Source organism: Petaurus breviceps, unplaced genomic scaffold (assembly GCF_028583685.1).
Source record: "Petaurus breviceps papuanus isolate PSGF00001 unplaced genomic scaffold, PetGlider_PUasm1.0 225, whole genome shotgun sequence".
Classification (NCBI taxonomy): domain Eukaryota; kingdom Metazoa; phylum Chordata; class Mammalia; order Diprotodontia; family Petauridae; genus Petaurus; species Petaurus breviceps.
The window spans coordinates 7,223,801-7,230,274 of record NW_027185889.1 but is presented as its reverse complement, the minus strand read 5'-3'; positions in this window follow the sequence as shown (position 1 = coordinate 7,230,274).

Below are 6,474 nucleotides of genomic sequence, written 5' to 3'. Positions count from 1 at the left end.
TTCCCACAAAATGCTAGTAATACAAAATACTAAATTCTGTCCCAAGTAGTAAAGAGTGAATAAATCTATGGATCTAAGTACATCACCAACAGAACCCGGAGAGTTTAAATAGGTTATAGAATATGCTACATTATATACAAAGTAAATGAATTCTCCCACTGGGAGCAAGATATCTCAGTATTTTAGGGAGCATGGAAAGACAGAAGGAGAGAGAAAGGGAGGGAGAGACAGAGACAGACAGATAGAGTAGAGATCAGAAACAGAGACATACAGAGATAGAGAAACAGAGAGAGGAGACAGTCAATTAGGGACAGAGGTAGAGAGACAGCAACAGATAAAGACAGACACAAAGGGAAAAAGAGAGATGGAGACAGAGAGAGGAGAGACAGAGGGAGACAGAGTGCAGAGACAGAGATAAATGGACAGAGAAAGAGATAGGGGCAGGTAGCGAGAGAGAGAGAGAGAGAGATATTGGGGGGCTTTCTCTATAAGTCTGCCAATTCTCTTTTTTCTGTATTTCTTTCCTAAGAGGTCTGGAACCATGTGTGTTCTTTCTCAACACAGGAAGGTAAAAAGTCTCTCTTCTGCCAAATTTTCATGACAATTTGGCCCCTTTTCAAGGCATGAAGCATTGAGTTATCATCATTCTTTTCAGCAATGAGAAGAATCACAAATTCACCAGACTTGAACTGTGGGACACACACACAGGCACTCAGACAGAGAGCTTAAAGCCCCATATGCATTTGTTACTATTATCATCATTATTATTACTCATTTTAATTTTGGTATTTTGGATTTCTCTGGGTGAGAAAACCAGGTTACCTCACCACTTTTGCTTTATTTGAAGCTAAATTTGTTCAGTCTGGCTTTTCTTCAGCAACCCTCCAGTTCAGATCTCTCCTTGTGTCTTTGTTCACTTTGGGGAGCTCAGTGACTTCCAGGTCCCTTAACATATGCTTTGCCAGGAAGGCCATTGTGACTGAGCCTGATTCCCTTTGTCTTTGTGGAACCTATCACACGTTATTGACTGGTTGCAAAATCCAAGTGTTGAGAAGCAAGTGTTTGTAGAATGCAGATCATGCACAAAAACCTCCTAGGAAACTTGTACCTTTATTACATTGTTAGAAAAAGAAATAAAGGAAGGGAAGGGAATGGGGAGGGAGAAAGACATACAATGTGAAACCCTAAGGAAACCAGCAAATTGGGAACCCGCACCTCTGCAAGGATAGCTGTCATCACCACTCAATGCCTTCTGGAGCTATCAGCTAGAGGCATAAACACAAAATCAGAATAAATTATGAATCATTACTGATTCTTTCTCAACAAAATCAAAGTGAAGGGAATGTAATAAATAAGGCTCCATTATGATGCCTCATTGTCCTCCACCCTGGCCCAAGTCTTCACGTTCACAGACTCTCTGACACCAACAAGCTCCCAAATTTACCTTTGTTTTAGTCTGCCCTCCTCTGAGCCCCAGTTTCAATTTTATTACTGACAGAACAACATCTGTATTCTCTTCCCTTTTACCTTTGTTTTTGAATTAGACTTCAGAAATTGCATGGAGAGGATCTCACAATCTCCTGTCTTATTTCTTACTATACTACTCAAAAAATTAAATACTTCATTTCATGATCAGGTTAAGCACTCTATTTAAAAACAAAAACCCAAACTGAATCTGAATTTTGAAATTCAGTTTTTTCATCAGTATATTTTAGGCCCAAATTCCAAAATAACTCTGTATTATGAAATACAATTATCTATCAGTGTGTTGAATCTGGAATTATCTGGTAGGATAGTTAGGAAATTGTCCTAATGCCAGTATAAGCCTATCACATTCTCCTTCCCCAGAACAGAAGAGGCACTGTTTCTCTCTGTCTCTGTCTCTCTCTGTCTCTATCTCTCTCTGTGTGTCTCTCCTCCCTCCCTTTTCTTCTCTCTCTCTTTTCATCTTTCCCTCTCCCCTTATCTCTCTGTCTTTTGCTTTGCTTCTTTCTTTTTTCTTTATCTCTCTCTTTGTCTCAGTCTCTTTCCCCTAGCCCCTCCCATGGACCAGTTATCTCGAGGTCAGGAGTTCTTAACCTTACTTGAATTATGGACCTCTTTTGCAGTCTAGTTAAGCCCTCAGAAGAATTTTTTTAGCCTACATCCATAATTGAAGAAAATGTTAAATTTCAGTTAGAGGTTGATGAAATCTATCCACACACCCCAGGTTAAGAATCTCTGGTCTAGGCTGATCTGGGTTTTTAATATGCAAAAGGATTATCTGAATGTAATATTTTAACCTTATTGCAACTTTGACTCAATGGATTTTTGTCCTCACCTAGAATTTTAGTCCAGAAAAATCTCCAAATATTGCTTAGTTTTAACTCATGCCTCATTTTCCATTAAGATATCTCCTTCCCTATCCCACAGGACCACAAGGAAATACTGACACATTATAATTTAGTATGACTTTACTGAAAAAAAAACAAAAATAAAATAAAATATAATATTGAGACCCACCCAAGCAGCTGTGAACCACTCAGATAAAAAGGTCATGAATCGCCATGCCCAGCAGTCATCACCAACTCATTAATGACTTAGTTCATACATTTACTTTTTCAAAGGGGACCAACTCCCAGAAGTCATTGGTTCAGGAGAGCCATCTTTCATTTCAATACCCCTGCCACCCAACCCACTATGGATATCTCCATTTAAAATTATAGATAGGGGAAAAGGGAAAGCCTCACTTCAGGGTTCAGGTAGTAACTACATTTGGATTACCACAAATTTGGCTGCTGATTTCTGGCTTATCATCAGTTGAATTTGGGACTAGAAAATCATTGGGGCCCTATAAGATTTCTTTGACATCACCTGGTTCTGCTCTGTGGTCTGGGTTGTCATAAACCCCCATGACTTGCTATGTGTCCCAGAGGTAACTGGATGGATCTCTTCATATTTTCTGGTAAAAAAAAAAGCTTGTACCCTGAAATATCTACATTTCTGACTCAACTTCATGGGTACTCATTAAAATGGAACAGTGAAAGAAGGAGAGAAACAAAGAATCCTTTATATATGCACTGTTCATTCCTTTCTTTAGCATGACTCCCTGGCCCAAGAGCTGAATCATGGTTAATATGGCTTCAGCATCACCCATCAAGCAACTCAATATATCCTTTTACAGTGTTCCATTGGTGTGACACTTCATAATGTCCTGTTGCTTTTCATTTCCAGGCACTGTTTTTTGCTATTCTGACTCTGCTCCCACCTACGGAAGAACTCACTCAGTCAAATTGGTCAGTCATTAAATATTATTAAACATTGGCTCTGTGTCAGGGACTATGCTAAGCCCTACAGATACAAAGGAAGACAAAAGAATTGTCCTTGACTTCAAGAAGCTCAGAATTTAATGGGAAGACAACATGCAAACTTTTAAGTTTAATCAAGTAAATGCAAGAAAAAATAGAAATAGTCAACAGGGAGAAGTCACTAGAATTAAGGGAGATTAGGAAAGGTTTCTTGTAGATGTAGAAGGTGGGACAGGTACAGGGGAGGAGGTATGCCAGAGACAGTTGATGAAAATTTCCAGTGTCTGGAAATGGATTATCTTGCTTGAGAAATATTGAGGAGACCAATGTCACTGGATTGCAAAGTACATGGAGAGGGGAGGAGGAAGAGAGTAAGAATGTAAGAAGTAACTTCTTACTAAGTGCTATCAAGTCATCTAACATTGATCAAAGGAAGAAGAGATGAGTAGTCATTAGACTGTAAGCTCCCTGAGAGGAGGCACTGTCTTTTTCCTCTTTTTGTATCTTCAGGGCTAAGTACATAGTAAGCACTTAATAAATGTTTCTCTACTGATTGATTAATTAGGTAGTGGTTGTTAGTGTCTCTGCTGAGGGGGTACCAAGGTGGCTATTTTTTGAGCTGACGAAAGCAATAGAGAGGACTACTATCTTCTCAGGGTGACAATGTAGTGCAGTCAAAATGTCATTGCATTGGAAGTCAGAGAATCTAGGTTCAAATTCTGACTCCATTGTTAACTACATGTGTGAGCTTAAGCGAGCCACTCTTTGGACATTAGTTTCTTTACCTGCAACATGAGCAGGTGGGACAATATGATTGCAAAGGTATCTTTTAACCACCAATCTATGGTCCTCTGTGCTTTTGACATAAACTAAAAGTTTCCTGAGATTTTTCAAACCTGAGAATCAATGCCCACTCCTGGTGATTCATCTGAGGGCAAAGAATATCCTGAGAACATTCCTAAAGATAATGAATTCCCTTATGGCTCCCATCAAAACATCTGTATAATTGACCATCTAGTTTCCCATCCCATATATGACACTTGTTTAGGGTTATGAAGATGAAAAAATAAATAGGTATTGTTTTTCACAATTAGGTTAGTAAAAAAGGATCCTTTGCCCAAGTCTCTAAGCACAGCCACAAGGATAGATTGATTATTTACAATGAATTACTTGTAAGCATAATAAAGAATTGCTGGAATCATACCTAAGTTGTATTTGGTCAAGGATTTGCTCTGAGTAACCATTTTGCACATGTGCATAAATATTGCTGATTGATACCACAGACTGCTCTCCAAAGACTTCTTTGTCATTGCCGACTAGATGTTAAAGTGAGCAGTTTGGTGCACAGACACAACCTTATCATCCATTAAGTTTGTAAAAAGAAGGCTTATGAAAGCTTAATTAAGGAACCTCTTCTGTGTCTGGTTGTCTAAAAGGGAGGCAGGTGAATGCTAGTATCCATTTGAGTGTGAAGAATTTAGGTCACGTGCCTAGTAGATGTCCCAGGAGCAGATATTTTTCTAGAAACTTATTAATCAACTGCCCTTGATTTCTGCCTCTTCCCTCCTCTCTCCCTTCCCTCACCATTCCCCCTCCCCTTCTTCTTTCCTAGTGGAATACCATTCACCACCTGACAATAAAAACAACACTTAATTTTGGATCCAGATAAAAAGGGCTAATCTGGGAATCATAAAAATAACATACCCTTTCCCATAACACTTTAGCACCTGTCAATGTTATAACCTTTTAAGCCATGTGCCACACAAACAAAATCAGGAAAAGCTTCATGATGCATCCATTACTCCCTGGGTGTGCTGGTGCTGTCATTCAAATTGATTGCTGCCTTTGTGGAGATGCCATTACTTTTATTTAATTAATACTTTGGTTTTTAAGATGAGGATCATTTTTAAATCACAGTATTATTTGGCACAAAGGGTTTTTAAAGTTCATTCATTTTTCATGTATGAAACCCCTTTTCTTTTGTGTACCTGTTTTGCTTATGCAGCACACAGCTCAGGGTGTCAGAAGAAAGAGAGGAAGAGAGAAAAATAGGGGAAAAGAGACAGAAAGAGAGAAACAGAGACAGAGAGATAGAGAGGCACACACAGAGACAGAGACAGAGAGAAAGGGAGAGGGACAGGGTATGGTTGGTGCTCTTTCTAAACCCTTGAGTTCTGTCAGGGTTAATGCTAAAATCTGGAGTTCTCATGCATGCATAAGAAAATGTCAGAAATGTTCTGTGGATCCCAGCCACCCTGAAGTTAAAGCAAATTAAAAAAAAAAGTGCAACTATTCTCCATATATAATCCCATTGTATTACTGGAATCTGCATACTTGCAAAAAGAGAGCTTGTCAGTTTTTTAAATGAGTTTTTGTAGAGCTGCTTAGTTCTAAATGGAAAGATGTAGCAAATTAGAATTAGATCATTGCTAAGATCAGTATTTTCAAGTGGCTGTTTACTCATGGGGCTCCTTTCATATATTAATGCCCACCCATCAATCCTTCCTCCCTGAATAGAAGAAAGGCCATGGATAATCCCTTTGGGACATATTACTTATCCTGCAGGCAGTTCTGCACAGTAAGGGAAGCAATAACAATGCTCTGTATTTATAAAGCCCTTTTGTAGTGAAAAGAGCAAAGTGGTTTATGAATATGATCAGGAGAATCATCCTAGGGTCCCAGGAAGGGTGAAAGACCTGGCCTATATCGTGGTATTGGAAGGAAGGAAACTCAGGAGAGAAGCACAATGGCTAGATGAACAACAAAGAAGGGAGAGTTAGAAGGAAGAGTCGATTATCTCACTCTCAGTCCTGTATTCTGGCCCTTTGGTTTCCTGGATAATGAGGTTTCTGTGGGAGAGACTTCTAATAGATGGAAAGATTCAATACAATTCAATTCCATAATCATTAAATGTCTACTTTGTCACAAGAGAAAGGAATCCCTGCTGGATGGACCTGTGGCTCCTTTGGTAACCTCGCAATGTCAAGAGTACCACAGGAAGGTTCTGAGCATGTTGGGTAGAAATTGTGTGAATTAAAAAAAAATAAATTTGTATCAATATATTTTGCTTTTCCATAATTGTCTTTTTGTATCTCTTCTTCAACCCTCTCAAGAAAGCCATCACATATAACAAAGAATATTTTTTTCATTTTTCAAATGCTTTATTAACTTCTGATTTACCTCATTC